At 41.2% G+C, this 22,110-nt stretch overlaps 1 protein-coding gene across 21 annotated transcripts in view; it reads right to left on the bottom strand.

The window, feature by feature from the left end:
- The window catches only part of LOC138104882 (poly(rC)-binding protein 3-like), a 503,757-nt gene that overhangs the window by 374,020 nt on the left and 107,627 nt on the right, over nt 1–22,110 (bottom strand). For 2 of the 21 annotated variants that reach the window (XM_069004164.1, XM_069004169.1), the window contains exon 3: nt 435–477. The exons of 17 other annotated variants lie outside the window; for them this stretch is intronic. The gene's annotated coding sequence lies outside the window, so the exon portion shown is untranslated. Of the gene's footprint in view, nt 1–434; nt 478–10,885; nt 10,978–22,110 lie in introns of those variants that run through there. 2 more of the 21 variants (XM_069004171.1, XM_069004175.1) reach the window with 1 other exon arrangement.

The following is a 22,110-nucleotide window of genomic DNA, read 5'->3' as shown; positions in this document are numbered from 1 at the left end:
TCTGGGAAAAAAGCCTGCCATTTTAATGCAACAGTTACTATCCTTATTAAACACAATTCCTTAGAAGTGGAGCAGCTGTGGTAACCGACTAAACAATAGAATCCTGATTCTCCTCCTCTCCCTCCAATCATCAAATACTGAGGAGAAGCTTTTGTTTAAATTGCTTAGTTACTGCCAAGTTGTTTACTGACCTCTTAAATTTTATGTTACAGCATGCTGCTGTGGTAAAACTCTGAGCACAGATGAAATAGCTGCCTTAAAAAGCTTCTCCCCACCCCCACCTGCCCCTCGTGGTATAAGGAGCACAATTCACCAGAAGACTACTAAATTCCATATTTTTAAGACAAGGAGCAGCTGCAGTGGGCTAGAAATGAATTATAATGAGGCACAATGCTCCACTTGCAAGGAAGCTCCCTTCAAGTACATCAACTTACCAATTACAGTTGCAGAAAACATTCAAGACTGAGATGTGAGAGCCTGGAACAAAGAGGAAACAAGGAAACCTCACTCACCCATTGCCATCTCTGCAGCAGGGATAACCTGCATGCTTAGAGGCAACAACATATAGTGCCAGAGTGTCAGAACAACCTGTTACTGTTTTTTTCTCTTGGAAGAGGAGCATACCACAATGAAGATAGGAATGTCGTCTTTTATCACTGATGAAGTCTGCCTATTTCTCATATATGCTGGCAAATACTAGGAACAACCAAAATTCCCTTTGGTGGAGGGCTTCCCTACTGCCAAATCAGATTGATCTGCAGTGCTGTATCTCAGAGCAGAACCATCTAGCTGGAAAAACATGAGACACTACACTTAAACTTGATGGTTATTACTATTAATTTGTCAAAACACTTGGTGTGATCTGTGCTTTGCATAGAGGAGGAAATATTTAACACACTTGAGAGTGGACTTGGGCTCAGACTCATCAGCTTCACCTTAGTCCCTGGGAAGGTGACAGAGCAATTTGTCTTGGAAACCATTTCCAAGCAGACAAAGGGCACAAAGGTGTCAGCCTGTATTTGTGCAGAGCAAATCATGCTGAGCATCTTCATCACCTTCTGTGAGGTGACCAGTTTGGGGGATTTTGTTTGAGCAGTGGATGTTGTTTACCTTGACCTTAGTAAGGCTTTTGGCACAGTCTCCTATAACATCCCTAGACAAGCTGACAAGGTATGGGTTAGGGAAGTAGGCAGTAGGGTAGATGAGAAACTGGTGGAGCTGCTGGTCCCAGAGAGTTATGATGAGTGGCACAAAGTCCAGCAGGAGGAAAGTCACTAGTAATGTACCCCACAGGTTTACATTGGAGCCAGTATAGTCAACACCTTCAGTAATAACCTGGATAACAAAACTGAGTGTACTCTCAGCAAGTCTGCAGACAGTACAAAGCTGGGAGGAGTGGCTGATACACCAGCTGGTTTTAGTCTGTGCTATTCAGCAGGAATGTACTGTCATTCAGCAGGACCTGGACAGACAGAGAGGAATCTAATTAACCTCAACAATGCAGGGTACAAAGTCCTGCATCTACAGAGGAATAACGCCAAGTGCCAGTACATGCTGAAGACAAAGTGTCTGGAAAGTAGCTTTGCAGAGGACAACCTTGGGGATGTGTTGAACCACAAGCTGACCAAAAGCCAGCAGCGTACCCTCATCACAAAAAAGTCCAACAGCGTCTGTTGAAGAATGGTTAGAGGATCAGGGACATGGATCATTGATAAAGCCAAAAGGTACAGATCAATAAAAGAACTGTACAAGCAAAGGCCTGCATGAGCAAAGGCCTGCATGAGAAAATGCCTGCATGAGAAACAAGCCTGAGAACAAAAAGGGAGTTTTGAGGAGGTACAGTGCTGTGCTGATAAGATGTACTGACCATGAGAAGGGAGGGAGAACTTTGATTTCTCAAGTCAATGCATAAATAATAGAAGCTTGCCAAATGTAGTCTTTTATCTAACCCAATTATGGAGAAGTAAGGATGCGCTTTTATCAGCTTAAACCAATCAAGAACTGACAAGCATGTACACTCATACTATATAAGTGCCTCTGTATTGCCAATAAACGAAGCTTGCTTTATCAATCACATTGATTGTCTGCATGTCTTCCCCCGCTGAAGTCAGCAAGTAGCATCCTGCCCCGCTTAAGACTTTTGTGAGAAGATCCGGCAACTTGCTCTAGCATACTTTGCTTGAGCAGGGGGGATTGGGCCGAAAGATCTTGAGAGGTTTCTTGCAGCCTCAACTGTTCTGTGACGTTCTATGTGAGCAGAGATCTAAGTAGCATTGGCATTAGCTTGTTGAATTACTATAAACAATGTCATAACACAGACCTAGAGGATTTATTCAGGTCTTAGGGCCAGACTGGGCAAATAAGATGACTAAGAACACCTTAATAGCCACATTAAATGCTTCAAAGTTAGTAGCAAGTCATAGAGGTTACCTCCAATGAATGCTACAATTCAGACCACAATGAGGCTCTTTCATTGCTCAGTTCTGGAATAAACAAGAGGGAACATTCAATGTTTAATCAGTGGACCCACAACACCACAGGAGCCAAATCAAGATTGATATATCCCATTCCAGAAATGTTTCCAAATAATTTATTTCTAACAACAGAAAAATACTTCAGCATCAGCACTTATTTTGTTCTTTATAATCTAGTGTTGTTTGGTCTTCTATTCTGCAAGCACCCAAGCTACAATTTGTCAAGAAGTTTGTACTAATACATTGTTATACTCCCTGAAATGGTTTGAAATTACTTTTCTGGAAATTGCGATGTTGCAGTGTTAAGAAACCAATATTTTTCTCCCGATTTGAGATGGAAACAAATACTCTGTTCATCAGTGAGACTGCTGTTGTAAGTCTGTAAAACACCTGACACCACATACTAGCTAGAAGGGAGGTAAGAAGAGCAAGATAAATCTCTGTTGGGATTTATAATCCCTCTGAACCCCACCCCAGGCCTTGTGCTCACAGCTGAAGGCAGGTATCAGGCTGTTACTCTGGGGCTGAGCCCTGTAAGAGCAATGAGGACCAAAAGTGAGTGGGTAAAACCAGGCTTTTTCTTACTTTTCTGTTTGTGTGAGAACCATATTCATGTTCTTTCACTGGACAGTTAAATATCATGTTTACTGGAGAAGTAATTGACTAAAGGAGTCAAAACGGTATGCAGAAATCACAGTCTGAAATCTATTTTCCCTGCAGCTTATGTCACTCACTGTATCTTAATTTTGTTGTTAAGACCACCTAATTATTTAAGAAATGATGGTATGTCCAACTGACACAGAGCAGATGGCTCAGATCTCTGCAGGGGCAGCAGTGCTGCACATCTGGCTAGAGCAGATACAGCTACTGCCAGGGAGAAGAGGGAAGAGTCTGTGTAATGGTAGGACTCTATAAATTCATCCAATAAAGTAACCCAAGAATAAAATGACTTGCTTAGAGAACAACAGCATCCCACTCCACACAACATCTGGACTTAAATAATGCATTAGGAAAAGGCAAAGGGTAGGGTGGATTTATTCAAATTACTAATGGAGCACTGACTTGAGAAATTAAATTCAGGAAAATGCTTTTTTTGGTTTCAGTAATACATTACTCCTTTACAAAACAGTAAGGGAACATGGCTTTAAAGCTTCCTGAAAATGGAATTAGTAGTTAAATAAAAATTTCCCTTGGACAAATTCAGCAGGTATCTTGTTTCTCAATTATAAAGGCAGAAGGGAACAGGAAAGCAAGAAAATTTGGGAGATAACATTGAACACAACTGTTTAGCTTGCCCTAAGGATCTAAAACATTGTAATAAAACATCAGTGGATCTGAAGATGCAGGATGGAAAAACCCAAAGACTTAGGGACTTAAAAAAAAAATTGGCAGAGACTTTTACAGTTGCTGGAGACATATTTTTAGTGGACCATGTTTTTTTAGGAAGGTGCTCAAGTGAAAAAAGGATAAGCAGTGTTTGAAGATAAAGCAGGACTAAGTTCCTCATCTACATCTTTATCCTACTCCTTTGGAAAGTCACATCATCGTTGTAGTAGAATTAATGGAAGGGGAAAATCTCACTAAAAGAGCCTCAAACTAGTATTAGATTTTTTTCCTGTCTCCAAAATGTCATAATCACATGCATTTCATTATGCAGAGTAATGGGCTAGAAATAACAAGTTGCTGTGTGCTTGTGGTAAAGATGTGCTGTGTGCAAGTGCAAAACAGATCTTACAGAGAGAATAGACTTTAAACAGTACAATGTGGAACAAGTTCTAAGCTTAAACCAAAGCCAGTAATAATTTATACTACCAGGTACAAAACATGATTGAAAACAGCACCTGTGTTCTAGACCTCATCCTAGACAAGTATCAGAATTAGTATGGAACAGCAAAGATTATATCATTTGAGTCCTATGCTAAAACAATAAAAAGAAAAAATACTATTACACTCTTAACTGTGCATATTTGAATCTAGAGTTACAGCTGACAGTGATGGTATTTCGTATATTGAGGCTTAACAGGGAGTACTATAGGAAAACAGAATGTGAGAACTTTTCTATAGATTTGATAGATTTTGTAGTTAAAACATGCTTTATTACAAGGCTGCAAATGGCCAGACAGGAACAGCTATTTCACAGTCTTAGAAGATTTAATAGCTCTGTGCTAACACTTGTTACATTTATCTCAGAAGTTGCCCAGGAAATTTATTATAATAATGCCAGAAGGAAAGTGGGAAAAAGAATGCAATTGTTTTCTTGGTACTTCAAAATGGGAACAAAAATAGAAATGTGAACACTTTATTGAGGCCCTGAAGTATACTATATAACACCTGTTAAAAAAACAAAACCAAAAGAAACCTAAAATACCTATCCCTTTACCTCCAAATGCAACCTGTCCACATACTTGGTAAAAACTGCTGTCTTAACTAAGGTCGAAATGGATCTGCTTATGTCTCCTCCTTATGTCTTCTCTCAGGGTCTTATAGGAAAAATGTAATAAATTTTAACTTTCTCTCATGTGCCAAGATGCTCATTGAAAAGGCAAAGATGTGGGAGAATGGATGCAACCTATATACAAAAAAAAAAAAAAATTCTTACTTTGTTGAGAAATGTCATCCCCTCAGTGGAAGGAAACTGGCAGTGACTATTTTGAGAAAGGCCCTAGACTACCTCTTTGGTCTAAATGAGCTGGAAGCCTGCTCTCATGAAAGTTCTCCTTTGCTTTAGATCTGCTGCTCGGCACTGAGCCAGTCACTCACCATTATGACCTAAGCAATATATGAATCACATGTTTAGAGTTCAGAATCACAGGATGAACACTTACAATATGCCGAGTCACTAGGAATGAGGCTAAATTACAGCCAGTTCAGAAATTTCCACTTATAACCATTCTTGCTTATACACCACAGCATTTAGACATCCTAATCACAGGCCCAGACCCCACAATATTCGATCCTGTACAAACATAAAACAGAGGCATCCTGTAAAAGAGATTTACATTTCTAGTTCTTAGAGCAAAAGGTGGCTCTAGGTTTTACAACAAAGCAGAAATATTGATGTCTGTCTTCATCCTAGCAAAGCAATGCGAGCCTATTTCTGTTCAGCAGAGCCTGTCATTTTAGAAGCATTCCTAAAAGTAAGGTTTGAAATTAAAAACAGAAATGGGACCAGACCATACAACGTACAGGGATTTTTCATACAACAACATTTATGACCCAAAATTCTCACAGTCGCTAGGGTCACTAAGACCTGATATTGATAGAAAAGTCTTCTTTTACATTAATAGTGGCAGGCTGTATTCAATGTAGTGAGAGCCTGGTGCTAACTTCCCACTGACTGGTACATAGATTCTCAAGATATTACCTTTTCTTGTGAACTGAAAAAAATTAAAACTCCAACTCCTGCAGTGATGGTCATGGGGCTTTCAAAGGAACAGAAAAGCATTACAGCTTTTGTTTGTGCAGGTATGGTTTTGACTGATGTAGGCAAGGACACATGCAGGTTGTGAACCTCCAGAAACCACCTTTGACCTGTACTAAAAGCAACAAATGCACATTTTGAGGGTTTCTGTGACTCAAAAATCCGCATATATACACTATGTTTCATTTGCCTTCAGAAATTGGAAGTGAGGTGTTTTTTTTGTCTTGTAAGTTCTCTCCCCCATCCCACTGTGGGGGGGGGGGGGCAAGTGAGTGAGAAGCTGGGTGGGGCTTAGTTGACAGCTGGGATTAAAACGCAACAAGATTCTGGCAAAAATCTGGTAATTTTATTCTGACAAAATCTGCATTTAACATTTCCAAACATGTGATACCTTGATTACAACAAGCAAGTAGCAGATATATTTTAGTGAGGAAGCACTATTCTTGTTTGGAAGTTTTCATAGGTAGGTCCCATACTCCAATTCATTTTGAGGAGATAAAAAATCCCTTGACAATGAATAGGAAGAAAGTGTCATACCACAGTTTAATAAGCAGTCTCTCATGTGGGGATCCCTCAGAAACTTGAGAGTACATATGGAAGTTTAAAACACTAAAAATAACCCAGACCTTATATTTTACTTTGATATTAAACTTTTAGAATGTATTTTTCTTCCTAATACTTAATGAACCATTTTAACAAGGGACTCATATTATTCTCAGCTGATGTACAGTTTATGAATACTAAATCCATTTAAAAGTTAAATTACCTTTGATATCCAAACTAACACTTCAAAGAATAAGAGTCTTTTATATACATATATATTAAATAAAAGTGATTAATACTTACTTACATTTGTAAAACAATCAAAAAATCTGAATAGCATGTAGTCTAATCATTTAGTCTAACCAGCCTATACTGTCTGCAACAGTTGTCTCAGACAGTTGATCTTATAACCACAAGGGTCTGGGTAGACAATAAATATTCTGCCAAACATACTGTTTTATAAAAGCTGAAATACTTCAGTAATGCTATAATACTGTCAACCAACATCTTTTATATTTAATCAATGGGACTCAGGACTGAAAGCAGCCCTTTTGACATGAACTAATTTTGTACTGTCCAAAGGTTTGTTTTCCTTTGAGCAGAAAATTACATATTTCAAAACCTCTAATGGTTTCATAAAACTGAGCTAGAATCATCCACGCTCCTCCTCTGTAAAATGTCTGGAGACCTTATTGCAAATTATTACATCTCCTTAAACTCATCACTTAAAAGCTTCAGTAGTCAAAATATTTTACACCTGAAGTAGCTATCTTAGTTCCTTATTCTCATCTCTTTCAGTAAGAAATTATTACTTGTATTTTATAAAAGAATGACAGTGTGGATTGGCCCCTTCCTCTTTCCTAGCTGCACCAGTTTTCACAATGTTCTTATTTCTATTGTCCCAAGTATTGCCTGAGGAATATCAGCACCTTTCCAGAAATTCAAGAGGTGCAAAAATGAGTCCACAAGAGAGAAGCAGAGCACATTGTTTGTTGGAAACTGCTAGAGGACCAAAGAAAGAAGCTCACATGGTCAGACTTAAGAGACCTTCAAGTAACAGATATATTAGTTTACACATCTAGCCCATGTTTTTACATATGTGTATACAGACACATGATTCTGAGCTAACACATACTACAACCTGCAGAGAATATTCTAAATTTTTCAAATCCCAAAAGTTTTAAAATAAGCAGTACTATACAACCTACATAAGTATATCCTAAAGTATGCATTTCAGCTTTGATAGTATCCAATTCCCTTTCTCAGATACCTGCTGTGTGGAATTTTTTCCCCTTCAGGTGATTTTACATAGATTAGTAGCATTTGTGGAAATTCCAACACAACAAGGAGCCCAAATTGTTATATTTGTCCACAGAGTGTGGAGGAAGCCCCTTTTGTCATACCACAGTTCTACAACCACAGGAACTAAAAAGAAAAAGAAGTAGAGAAATTCTGCAGTGACATGAGAAAGCTCTGGCAGCTGCTTCTAAATGGGAACACAGACTCTGGATGCCATCCATCAGCTCTGACCCCACAAAAACACAATTGTGAAGCCCATGCATGCCAAGCCAAACAGCAGAGTGACTTGTGAGTAAGGATGACTCAACAGTAAAATTGGTTTTGCCCATTCAAAAGTCATCAAGATGACACTCAGCCATCACATCAGCAGATGTAAATTGGATGAAAGTTATCATTATTTCAGAAAGGGCAACTCTGCCTCAAAAATAAAGAAATCAATATTTCAAAACCTACAAAGTGGCAAGACAAAAGCTGTATGCTCCATTTTCTACCTTGGCAGACAAGCCTATCAGTGGGACCTCCACTTACACAGGCTGGTGTGAGCAAGATAAAATACCTAATCCTAAGGTCTTTCAACACCCTCCGTAGAATTTCATTCCCTTTTTATTTCATAGCAATAACAGCATTTCCATGAATTTTGAATGCCTCTACCACAGAACACAAGTGTCTGCCTCACCCTGGCCCTAAGGCTTTGGGCTGTCTCAGCTGCATTTGCTCCTCTTATCCATGTCACCTCTCTGTATAAGAGCAGCTCCAAATAGACATTGTCTACAAATGAAGGAACATGCTCCCCCTTTCCCCAGCAAAGCGGAAAGTGTTTCCGAGCCTGAACTGCCCTCCAGCCCTGGAGGACTAATATTTCCTGAATTAAGGACCAGTCATTCCTCTGGGTGAGGAATCCCACTTTGGGCAGGGGAAGAATGTCAGGCTAGACAAATTTTAAAGTACAAGTAGACTCATTAGCTCTTATGATCACCACTGACTACCAGGATATGTGTTGGAGAGCCAGTTTTGATAGCCTTGTACAAGCTCTGAGCATGTTCCCTGATACAGTACTTACAAGGCTTGCAGACAGCTGTGAACCATTTCCAAACAGGCTGTTACAAATAATTCTGAATAACTATCATTCAGCAAGACTTTACAGACATTGTTGCCTCCTTAGAAAAAGGATTGACAGAGAAAATGAAATCGATAAAAGTCTAAGCTTATCCTTGGCTTCAGTGCGAGATTGAAACTGGGCTTCAAGCATTTTGCACACCTTTGTACTTTCTTCAAGGTCTGCATAGCACTGACAAAGCCTGAGAATTCTTGAGCTATTCTAGGTCCTCAATAATATTACTTGAATATTATCTAGTAGGTGAAACAGCAAGAAAGCATTTTTCTACTAAAATCATTAAAAAGAAGGTTTTACGCTGTCTGGGGTCCTCTGCCTGCCTCCCTATTCCTTGGCAGCAGCCAAGTCCCACTGCCCTGTCTGACATCTAACAGATGTCATTAAAAAAAAAGTATCTGAGACACTCCTGCTCTGCCAACATTGAACTCCTGCCTTCAAGTCTTAGAGGAAGTTCAAAATTCTTTACCTTTTGCAAGATTAAGAACAGAATGAGCCCTTCACAGGTAGTATTTCAGAAATAGATAGAAAATAAGTCCATTTAGTACAAGCAGGTCTATAGCAGGTCTTAGCTTTTGTCTTTGTCATTTGTCATCGTACATTAAGAACTGAGAAGCAGTAAGATTGTATTATAATGTGTTCCCTTTGCACCTATAGACATTAACAGGAATTACCACTCTAAACCAGGAGCTAATGTGCCAGTCAGAAGAAGCAAGATTATTCTGATAAAATACAGAAATTCTCATCAATGCAAGCCACCTTAGGCTTCAATGGTTCTGAGATTTAGGGTGCAATCCCTTTTATCTGAAACTGGATGACTAAAATAGGTCAGATTAATCCCGCCCTGTTTCTCTCTAGTGACAACACAGAAAGCCCAAGGTGGCCACTTCCAACATGGGCACAGAAAGAAAGATGAATCTCCCCTTACTTCAGAATTCTACAAGCTACCAATAAGCTCTGTCTCCATAGGAGAGCCCAAGGTGGATCAATAAATGTTTTTATATTAGGAAGTATCGATTCTGTAGAAATTGTTGGAAAAGTAATTTGAAATGCTGAGTGGTAGTAGCTTGACACATCCTAAAACAAGAACAGTTTTTAAAAACTGAGAAAGTAAGTAGACAGAACACCTAATTGAACTTGCCAAACAAAAACCCCACCTCTCCACCTCACTTACCTGAAAAGACACATTTCAAAGAACCTTAGTTTGTCAATTCTCACAAAAAAAAAATAAAAACAAAACCAAAAAACCTGAGGAAGTTTCACATACAACAAAAAGCCAAAACAATTTAAGATAAAGGGCACTATTAGCAGTAAAATAAATATGAATAAACTGGCTTTCAACTTGCCTTAGTGACAAAAATTAGAAGGCTTCCAATTTTCACAGAGGCTCAACTACAGAACAGCCAGCCTATAAAAGGGCAAAGAGCCCTGCTAAATTGAAGATATACTATAACAACCTTCTCAGAGATTTATATACTACAGCAGCTGTGATAGCAAGAGGAAAGACAGCATTACTTAGGAGGTCCTTTCCAATCCCATGCTCCTAATTTGAGTTTCTACTAAAAAGCAGAGGTCAAGCTGATCAAAGAGCAAATAATACCAGTGTTCAAGTAATTCAAGATACAATGTCAAATCTCTCCTTTCTCCATCTCACCCACATCTCAACCTCCTCTGTCTTCACCTTACCCTAAGACACTAGTACCAGGGAGACTAAGCAGGCCTGTTTTCTGTAACTAAGTAATCTCTGTCCTGATAGCAAAAAATGAAAAAGACAGCTTCCAATCCCTCTTCCTTCATCTACCACAGAAAGAATGCTCTACAGCTACACAACAGAAAATAACTTTAATACACTCCAGCACTACCCTTACCAATGCACTATTTGATCCCTCATTTCAAAGCTCAAGAACAACACAGATAAAAAAATCTGGTAACACACTTCCTTTAGGAAACTATACATTATTATATATACTTATGATAACTAACAATCAGAGATAATCTAGGAAACACACACTACTTTAATTTGCAATGCAGGTTTACCTCACCAGAAGAGTTTGCTTGTCATACTTGCACAGAGCTCCACAGTATAAATAAACCCTAGTACTGCCTGGTAGGCACCAGCTAAGAGCTGGCTGTAATGAGAAGAGACATTTCACCTGGGCCATACAGGAAGGTTCTTCTCCCCTTTGGGAGGATAATAAAATATCAGAATTAATGAAAATAAAGCAGCAGCACCTGTGAAGGTGGCACTGACATTCAGAAAAATGGATCCCCAAGGAAATTTTCTAGGCAAGACTGTATAGTATATTAGAGTATATGTTACCTAAGTAAAAATAAAAATATAAAGCAGCTGCAATCTCTGCACTAAGGTCTGGACTACTATAAGAGTTTTGATACTTACAAAAATGTTTTAGAAAGAAAAAAAAAAAGGATGACCATTCATATAGCAGCATTTTTTTAAAACCCCACAAACTTCAAACCTACTCCCATATCTGAAGAGCAGACAGCACCCAGAAGCATGCCTAATCCTCAGATCCAATGTGGTTAAAGGGAGAGGGGTGCCATGCCACTGCCACTCCTCTTGGTACTCCCTGCACTGCTTTACACTAGGTTCAGGAGGGAAGAGGCAGGGACTTGAGGTGCCTGTGGCTACATGAAACTTGCACAGGGAGATGCAAGCACAAGGGTTGCTGGTAACAGGGGCAGAAGATGTTCTTCTGTATGACAAAATGCAGTAAGAAACTCACTGTGGCCTGGCAGGGAAGACAGGAGTGTGATGGGACCAGGGAATTGTGGGTGGCTGCTGGTGGGAATAGGGGAGTTTTGTGTGGTGTTAAGGTGGTGGTTACTCTAAGGGGATGTGTCTGTGCAATAGGTATTTAGAATTCCCATTTAAGTTTGATTAAAGGACGAGTTTCTTCAGGCAATTACTGATGGAAAAAGTCATTATTCAATGGAGTAGGAAGTGACTCAGGACAGCAGTCACATCCTTTAACTCTTTTTGGTGAACCCAGATTGATTTCACTGACCAAAGTCACATTATTTTTAGTTAAACTCTCTGATGGAAAGCAACAACGATTCAATCCATGTTGTGGCTGAAGCCTTGACTTAGTGCTCCTGTGAGAAGATGGTGGTGGACAGTTTGTATGAGTTGTAAGTGCAGGGGGAGTGTACTTGGGTAACTAACCTTTCACCTGACTAAGCACTAAGAGGCTCAAGGGGGCAAATCACTGAACCTAAGCAACTTACTGAAATAGAAAAGATAAATAGGAGTGACTTTACATGATCCACTCACAGCTTGAAACTAGTCCAGAATTCAAAGAAGACTGTACTGACATCAAGTCAACCTCATTATGAAGAAAGAAAGAACATGGTGTTATAAATAGGAAAGGATATGTAAAGTATCCCCTCCAAAATGCTGCTGAGCCTGGTGAGTAAGTATATAGTGAATATATAGGTTATTTCTGGAAAAATGATTTTTCAAAAATTACACATTTAATTTCTCTGAGATGCTAAAAAGAATCATTGCTGCTCTTAGCCAAGTTCTTCCCCCCTAATTGCAATATATCTGCTATTAGCCAATTTCCCTGGCCTCTCCAGCTCTCACAGTAATCTGAACCTAGGATAATGTTTTTCATTTTGCTTTTTTCTGTAGACAAAATCAGGAGCATTTCCTTTCTGACAGCATGACACAGGCTACAGACAGCCTGGCGCCAAAGCTTTCTGCAAATCAATATATTTAATGCATTTAAAGTCAGTAAAATCTCCCAGGTTAGTCCCGGGTTGCTTGAGGAAAAAGAAAGACGAAAGGCTAGGGAACAGTGAAGATATGGATTTATTATTTCATTTGCTTACTTAAGGATCTCTCCATTTTAACAAAAAACTATTTAAGTTTCTATGGGTTTCATTTTAGAGTATTTTTCTCAAAAAGTTTTGGTAAGCATGGAGAAAAATTCAATGTATTAAGTGGAGTCAGATACACTGAGAGACAGACTGGTGGGAGGCTTGTTTATGTGCATGAACACCACACAGTGAATAAATGCCAAAGATTGTGGGAACAAAAATATTATCAGCCCGATCATACCAATTTTCATTCTTCCCATTTCCCATATTTATTCTTTTCACTTGTATATTGCTTCAGTCACTCTGGCCTTTCCCACTGGCTTTCCTCATTTACTTAAGTTGCTTCTCATTGTCATTAACCTCCAATCTTTATTGCTCCAAATGATTATTTTTGCTCGTCGATGAAGTTTTACTGCCTCTTAAATACAACAGCCAGAGGCAATCACACAAGTGAGGAAGCCAATCATTCTCCTATGAAGTTCACCAGAATTGTTTTTCTTTCATTCAGCCTCAAAAATTCCCCAGGGATTTCCATTTAACCTACCTACTTTCCACCTTCCACTCCACAAAAGGGTATAATAAGAAAAAAGGAATAAGCCTCACTAAAAAAGCTGCCATACTGTTTAGACTCAGTTCACACCCACCAAAAAACATTAGATATGTAAAACTTGAAAATACCATAGAGAAACTGCTACCTTGCTGTCAATCTTTAAAAGATACTAAATAATCATATCCCAAGTTCACTCTATGTCTTTCAAAACATTTTTGTTGCTCACAATTGGAAAAGCAACTTAATAAACTTCAGTTCTATGCACAACATTGGGCTGCCAAAAAGAGTGAATGAAATAACATATTCCATCTTAACACAGTATTAGCTACAAAGCTCAAGCACACACTGCTTTAAATGCAAATATTAATGGTTTCATGTTAATATTTTAGCAAGAATGAATGCAATTATTTCATCAAAGTAGATGCAGTGGGAGGTAAGCAAGAAGAAGTAGCTGTTACTGGTTTTTGGGAAATAAATTTAGTCTTCTCTTTTATGCATTATGTGGTGAGAAAGAGAAATGTTGCCTTTCTGTTACATCAAATGGTCGGGGATGAAGTCCCAGAACACTTGTGCTTCCTTCCTAAGTCCAGATTAATCCAGTAATATTTGTGAAGTGTTTACAATACTTTTTATAGGGTTTTTATTGAAACTCTGGAAGTGAGATACAAGGTACTTCACACAGTCATTAAAGTTAACATCATTTATTTTGCTGAGTACATCTCATTCTGCTAAAAGTCCTCAACTTTGGTGTGTTATACTACTACAAAAAACTTGGTCCTTGCTATAAATTCCAGAACAGTCTGACTACATCAGCTCTTGGGAATGGCATTTTGTTCCTTTGTAGCAAGTATATGCTATATATTTATTATATATGTATAAGCATATAAATGAGATCATTTGGGTACAGAACAGTAGAACAGGAGAGAGCTAGAGGAACAGCTTCAGGTTTTATGCATTTTTGTCTTGTGCTTGAAATGGCAGAAACCAGCTGCAAATATTTCACCCTGGGACCAGGTCTGCCTGATGCCATGGTAGAGGTGTAGAGCAGCAGCCCAGCTCCCTGCATGTCTCTCCCTATCAAGTCAAATGGCATGTGCTCTGCTTCATCCAGAAGCTTTATGTGATACCAATCAAAGTTCCTAAAGAACTCAGTGATCAAAAACGTGATGATCCCCTCTCAGAAAAACTGTCTGCTTTGGGCCCTGAGGCTTTTGTGCCTTGAGGTTCTTGTGATGGAAAAATCTGGCCTGGAAACAAGTAAGCAATAAAAATTTTCACATTAATTCACTTCACAATGCTAGCTCTCCTCTACAAAAACATCTCATTGAATCAGCTCTTCCTAACTGCTTGCCCCCTGTTACTCAGCAATGTACAACAGAATATATGCATTTTAGAAAACAAGGACCATTTCCCTTGTGTCTGTTCTTCCTTGTGACCTAAAGAAATCAGTTTTTGCCCAAGTTTTCTGAAAGAACAGCTGTTTTGGGGGGGTTAGAGTGCTGGAGAGCTGGCCAGAGTAACGACACATACACTGATATGATTTGAGCATTGTTCTCCACTTATTGTTTAACTATGCAAGCTTATATCTACTTTTGCAAAGGTTCACGCCCAGTCCCTCTAGATGGCCTCTAATCTGTGGGGGAGCTGACCAGTGTATTGCTTTGCCAATGACTTTCAGGGCTGCCTGCAGCCAGGTGCTTTCCAGGCTTGGCTGCAGCCAGGGGCCTGTTCAGGGGCTTTTCCTCAGCAACTCTGGGTTGTCCAATCTTTCCAGGGGTATCATATGCCCCTGTTCCGCAAGAAATCCCTCTACACATCCCCTGTTTTCTTTTGGGGCAACCCAGGCCTGGTCGATGATCTTTCGCAGGCCTGCTTTAATGCAAGAAAAAATGCACTCAAATACTATTTAGCCTATTATAACTACAAATAGCAGTTGGCAGCTTTCTACTACCAAGGTACACAGCTATCTGGTGATTAGACTCTTAAGCTAATCTCTAATAGGGTCATCTGTCTCCCGAAGGTTACACAGGCCTCTCTTCACTGCACTGGAAACAGGCTACTCCACCCGTCTGGGGACCAGGAGGTGGCCAGCAGCCCTCGCCCCCTTTTTACTTTGCGCCCCTCCTGTCAGCGCTGCGGCCATGACTTGTCCCTGCTTTTGCAGGACATTCTGCAGCATTGCAGTAAATGCAGCTGTTTGAGATGACTGCTCCGCACGGCTAGCATGCACGAGCATCTCGTCTACTCCTGCTCCCTGGGGCAGCGTGGCAAGAATCGTCTTAGTTTACCTATTAGCATTTTCAAAGGCAATGGTCCGGAGCATTTGCTCTTGGAGCTCTTCGGAGAGCTCAGTTGCGTCCTTCAAGGCTATTGACAGACGGTCAATAAACTGACCATACGGCTCCGACAGCCCCTGTTGGACTGCTGCATATGGAGGAGACTTCTTTTTGGGTACTGACAACAAGGCTTTATGGGCAAGAGTCTGTGACAACTGATGAATGATTGTGGGCATGGTCAGCTGCATCACCGTCGCTCCATAAGCCCCACTCCCAGTTAGCATGTCGGCTTGGATTGCATACAGTGGCTCTTGCGTATCACCTTGGTGTTTGCTAGCTTCTCCTTGTGCTAGCTGCTTCCATGTTCGCTCCCAGAGCAGGAACTGTGAAGGGATCAACAACAACAACTGTGCGATGCTGATGCAATCATTAGGACACAGGACATCTGCTGTAAAGATAAACTGCAGGATGCTCCGTGTAGCTTCGGACCAGAGGCCGTGCGTGGTGACCGTTTGCTTGCTGCAAGATCTTCCAGTCATGGGGCTCCCACCTTGTGGTGTCCCCCTGTATCAGTACAGGGCAGGCTAGAGCGTCTACGCCTTGCCAATCTCCTTCAATGATTGCGTTACAGACAACTCCGTTCCATCTCCTTCGCAATGGATCAGTCCTCGCCGTTGGGGCTGACGGAGGCAATGGCTGCACCTCCTCCTGCGGGAAAGGAGGGGCCGTAGGCACTGTGCCCAGTTCTCCCGATGGGAACGGAGGAATTCTGGTGGCTGTCTTGACCAGTGGGTCCATGGGACGCCACGGTGCTGATGGTGCGGTTTCGCAAGCCTTAGACTCCAGCACGTCCTGACGCGTAGACAATTCAGCAAGCATTAATTCATGCATCATCTCTCGGTGCTTCTCCTCGACTTGGGACTGATGCCCGGCAGCCCTGGTTGGCTCTGGCTCTGCGGACGACAAAGTTGCAGAGGCTGCTTCGCAGTCAGACGATGATCCGCTGATTAGCAGAGGGGCGTGGCGCGCTGCCGTTTTTGGCCAGGACCTAGGACCGCTTGTTTCTCCTCTGCTCGCCTGTGCCCTGCCCCCAGGGTCGGGAGCCTGTGCTTCCAACTTTGCAGCCATTTCTCCTTCAGGCGTCTGCAGGGTAACTTCCTTCCCCATCGCGTCCAGCAGCTCCCGCAGTGAATGTACGGGTGCTGTTGTTCCCTTCATCGGTCAACCCACAGTCAGCCTGAAGAATCGCACAACCCTGGACTCCGCCCTGGCCTCTGGCCGCCGCTCCATGAGACCCCCTTCTCTTTCCTTTCCGGGGCTGCCACCCCCCAGCGCCTCCACGGCTGCTGCGGCCACCTTCCTCTCTGTTTTCATTTCTGCAAGGGTATTAGTCACAGCTTTCCAAGTTAATCCCAGATCTTTTGCTTCTTTACCATCCTTTCCACCCTCAATTGTGGACAGCCACAGTCTGTTTCCAACTTCCCACCACTCTTCGGTCAAGAACAAAAGTGAAGTGCATTTCAAAAACCCTTGTTCCTGGGGTTCTCTATGCCCATGTAATTAGGGCATAGAGATCTCAATCTTTTACAGTCTTGCCTCTCAGAGAGGATACTGGCTAGGAGACAAGTGCCAGCCTCATATTCCATAGCTTCTTACCTGCAGGGGCTTGCTCAGCGGCGCGAGTTCTGGTCTCCGGCTCCACTCAACTTTTTTGCTCCAGCTCTCCAGGCTCCTCACCACCGGTGCGATGATTTAGAGTTTTGCCACATTCAAGCGAAACGCATTTAAGTGAAAACAAACCGCATCTAAGCGAAACGCATTTAAGTGAAAAAGAAACCACATTTAAGCGAAAATCACTCAAGTTCCTGCTCAGGTGTCAGGTTTTGGGGGGTTTGAGTGCTGGAGAGCTGGCCAGAGTAACGACACATACACCGATATGATTTGAGCATTGTTCTCCATTTATTGTTTAACTATGCAAGCTTATATCTACTTTTGCAAAGATTCACGCCCAGTCCCTCTAGACAGCCTCTAATCCGTGGGGGAGCTGACCAGTGTATTGCTTTGCCAACGACTTTCAGGGCTGCCTGCAGCCAGGTGCTTTCCAGGCTTGGCTGCAGCCAGGGGCAAGTTCAGGGATTTTTCCTCAGCAACCCTGGGTTGTCCAATCTTTCCAGGGGTATCATATGCCCCTGTTCCATAAGGAATCCCTCTACAAGCTGTAATATCACATAACACCTCCATGCTAAAAAGACAAAAATATGTACAATGGGAATTAAAAAGGACCATTACACCTAAACAGGACTTTAATCTGAGCTGCAAAGTTTGTTTTGAAGATGCGTTCTCAGGGATCTCAGCTGTAATTTTTGCATCTACATTACAAACTTCAAACTTTGCACATTTCCTAGTTGATGAAAATATCTGTTCTATCTCTTAAATTTCAATATGGCATATGTAACACTGTAGCATCTAGGGAGTCCAAACCATATGGCTATAAGCTCTTAAGAAGGGATAGCCAAGGAAAGAGAGGTAGTTGGGGTAGCCCTATATGATAGGGAGTGTTTTGACTGTCTAGAGCTTAATGATGGGTTGAATGTTTATGAATGTTTAGAGGGAAGGCCAACAGGGCAGACATCCCAGTGGGATTATGTTATAGAACACCCAAACCTTTATAGAATATAGCAGGGGAGGTTTACATTGGATTTTGGGAAATATTTTTACACTGAGAACATTGGTACAAGTTGCCCAGGGAAGTTTTTGAGTCACCATCCCTGGAGGTATTTAGAAGACATGCAGATGTGGCACTTAGGGACGTGGTTTAGTGGTGGACTTGGCAGTGTTGTGTTAATGGTTGGACTTAATGGACTTAAAGACTCAGAGGTCTTTTCCAACCTTAATGATTTTGTGATTCTAGTACTGAGTCAGGCAGACAGCAGAAAATATACTCTGCCTCCAAATTTTGTACTCTTTTATATGCTGGTACTGTATGTAAAAACTCTAGTATATTCGCCTGGTATAAGGACCAGAGGCCAATCTCCTTTCTACTATATATTGGAATGGCTCAACCAGTTGACTTCAAATAACCAGTAAGGAGTTTGTCCCAAGGGTCTTGCTAACACTTTTGATCATAAACACTAAAAGGATAGTAATCCTCAAGCTCAAATGAATTTACACACTAGATTTCTATGGCTTAGAAGAAGCAAAAGCTGTTCAATCTACTACGAAAAGCAGGAGTTTTTCTAAAAAAAGATGAAAAAACCAAACAAACAGTGTTGTCAAAATATGCTTGTATATGAGGTCTCCAGAATATAAATTATTCACTCCTAAGCACAAACAGGGCTAAATATTATGGATGGCAGCCCATAGCAGTGCTCTTCTGGAAGCTTCTCGCAAGGAAGGCAAGTGCTGCAATCTTTAAACTGTGACTTATGCAAAGCTGAAAACCCACTGAAGCCACCAGGACCATTCATCTTGTTGTGGGGTGATATATGCCTGTGCTTCACAGTGCAAGACTAGAAATCTCAAGCATTGTAGGGGGTATCTGATACCACACTTACTTTTTTGTACCCATAAAATGAGTTACACCAAGAAACTTTAAATAACAGCAAGATGTGAATCACAGAATTGTTAAGGTTGGAAGGGACCTTTGAAAATCATCCAGTCCAACCCCTCTGCCAAGGCAGGGTCACCCAAAGCAAGTTATACATGAGTGCATTTAGGTGGGTTTGGAATGTCTCCAGAGAGGGAGACTTCACGACCTCCATGGGCAGTCTGTTCCCTAGGCAGAGGGTGCTCTGACACCCTCAATGTAAAGAAGTTCTTTTTCATGTTGAGGTGGATCTTCTTGTGTTATAATTTACAGCCATTGCTCCTCAACCTGTCACTTGGAAACACTGGAAAGAGTCTGGCATCATCCTCTTGACACCCACTTCTGAGATATTTATATGCACTGATGAGATCCTATCTCAGTCGTTTCTTTTCTAGACAAAACAGGCCCAGCTTCCACAGTCTCTCCTCATTAGAGACAGACGTTTCAAACCCCAAATCATCTTTTTGGCCTCCTCCTTTTCTTCCTTGTACTGAGGAGCCCAGAACTGGACACAGCACTCCAGATGTGGCCTCACTAGGGCTGAATAGAGGGGAAGGATCACCTCCCTCCACTCACTGGCCCCACTGTTCCCAGTGCACCCCAGCATCCCACTGGCCCCCCTGGCCACAAGGGCACTGCTGGCTCACTGTCAGCCTGTCATCCACCAAGACTCCAGGTGCTTCTCTGCAGAGCTGCTCTCCAGGAGGTCAGACCCCAACCCATACTGGTACTTGGGGTTATTCCTCCCCAGGCACAGAACCCTGCACTGGCCCTTGTTAAACCTCGTTGGGTTTCTCTCTGCCCAACTCTCCAGCTTATGAAGGTCCTGCTGAATGGCAGCACAATCCTCAGTTGCATCTTCCACACCCCCCAGTTTCATATCAGCAGCATAAAATGGTACAACACAGTACTTCTGTAGGTCTAGATTTAAGTCACATATTTAATTATTATTCTGAAGAGGAGATAATAACCAATCACTAATTAAGTTAGTCAGATATGATGACAGCTGTTACAAAATTTTGAGAGACCTCTCATTCAAACAGGAACTGCAATGGCAGGGAAAAATGCCAGGCAGCTGATTAAAGGTCTGGTGATTAAGTAGAGTAACAGGAACTTCTCATGTGAATTTCCAGATCTTAAACTAGCTATTATAACTCAAGGAAAAATCACAAGTTTAATGTGAACAAATCCTTGCCTAAAACAAACACCCATCTGCTCAAAAGGCATCAATATCAGCCTCAAAAGATATTAAAAAAGGTAGTACTGGAGTTAAGACTTGTTATAACTCCCCAGAACAGCATTTTCTTGCTGGTTACCTACCTTAAAAACAAAAAAACCCCAAACCAAACCAACCAAATAAATAAACAAACAAACCAACAAAAAAAACCCCCCAAACCCAAACCAAAACAAACCAAAACAAAAAAACCTTAACCAAACAAACAGCAATAAAAAAGAAGAAACAATAGCTGAAAAACATTATGACAGTGAAAAACTTGCTCAAAAGACAAAGAGACATACTGATGACAAAGGATGAAAGGCAAAACAGAAGTCCTTTTCTACATAACCATTTCTCAAGAAAACTCATTTTTACTCTTTCTATTTGGCTACAATTCTGTAAACATCTCTTGGAAGTTTCTATTGTAATTGTTGCAGAGGATCAAAAGAAATGGCCCCAGTGTTTTCAATGAGACAAAGAATATGAAGAAACACAATAGTATTATATGTAAAAGAGAATGTAAAATACAATACCTTCAACAGAGCATAATTAAATCATGTTAAATATTGCTGTGAGGTGCATCTATAAGTCATAGGTTAAAACTGTGGAGATGACAACATATTTTTTCTGCTGAGCTTGACAGTACTAGGTGAAGTTAACATGAACGTAAACTCCCAACCAGAAATAAAATCTAAGCTATTTCATCCTGCAATAGTCTGGAAATAACACTTGTGTGAAATTACTCTAAAATGAGACTCTTAGTACCATATGTTGGTAAGAGAATAAATCTTATTTCTTTAAGTGGGTTCTTGATCAAGAGGAAGTTAGGAGCACATAAAAACTTACACGTCTAAATATGAAAACTGTCACCAGAAATTCAGTTCTCACTCTGTCTTTGAAGTCCCAGTAACAACTCCAGCTCAGCAACAAGATGTTCATCTCAAGTTCAAGAGCCTTTGTGAGCCTGAAACAACACCTAAGTCCCAAAATCTCAGATCTGCTCTGGCCTGTTTTCTATGATGTAGCTGGAAGAAGTAGTAATCTGTACTACACAAACATAACTTGGAACACTCGAGTGTGAGGGATCCCATCTCCAGGCTCTCCCCACCTGGAGGCAGTGTGGACACCACCTTTCTAGCAGAACTACAAGCTGGTTTGGAAAACAGGATTTGGGACAGTTTCACTAGCTATGCTACAGCCCTGCCAGAGTGAACTTGCAAATTTCATTCAGATGGAAGAAAGGAGAGAGAAGATAGCATAGCCCAGAGGCTGGGCAGCTTTGAAAGGTTGGGAAAAGCCACTGGTTTCACACAAGCAACAAAGTCCCATATATCTGTTGGGCAGCTGTGGCAACCATGAATCCTGATGAGTCCTTTTAAAAAAATCCTGCTATGGGGACCTACCTCTGGAGATGAGCCCGGACTCCACAGCCTGTAGGCACTGGACTCTGCTCAGCCTTTGCTATGGGCTATTTCAAGGCTGTTTTCTGCTGTGTTTGCAGGTTTCCACCCAATTCTGGCATGCACTACTGAGGGAGATTGTGTGTCCCAGCTCCATGTCTTTATCGAGCCTTCCTGGGACTGGCTACAGAAGACACCTGTTTCAGCCCTAAATATGACAGCAGAGAAGCACAGAGGCTACATCCTGCCCTTTGTTCTTACAGCTAAAGCATTGCTGGCCCAGCAGTGTAAACATGTCACAATTCTCCCACCAACTGCAGTGGGAAGTGTATTGCATCTTCTATGCTTTGATTTAACTCTCCTCTCTATCTTGTAGCTGAGAACAAAAGTGTTG

The sequence above is a fragment of the Aphelocoma coerulescens genome, chromosome 2, assembly GCF_041296385.1.
Source record: "Aphelocoma coerulescens isolate FSJ_1873_10779 chromosome 2, UR_Acoe_1.0, whole genome shotgun sequence".
Classification (NCBI taxonomy): Eukaryota; Metazoa; Chordata; class Aves; order Passeriformes; family Corvidae; genus Aphelocoma; species Aphelocoma coerulescens.
This window is presented reverse-complemented; position numbering and strand designations above follow the sequence as displayed.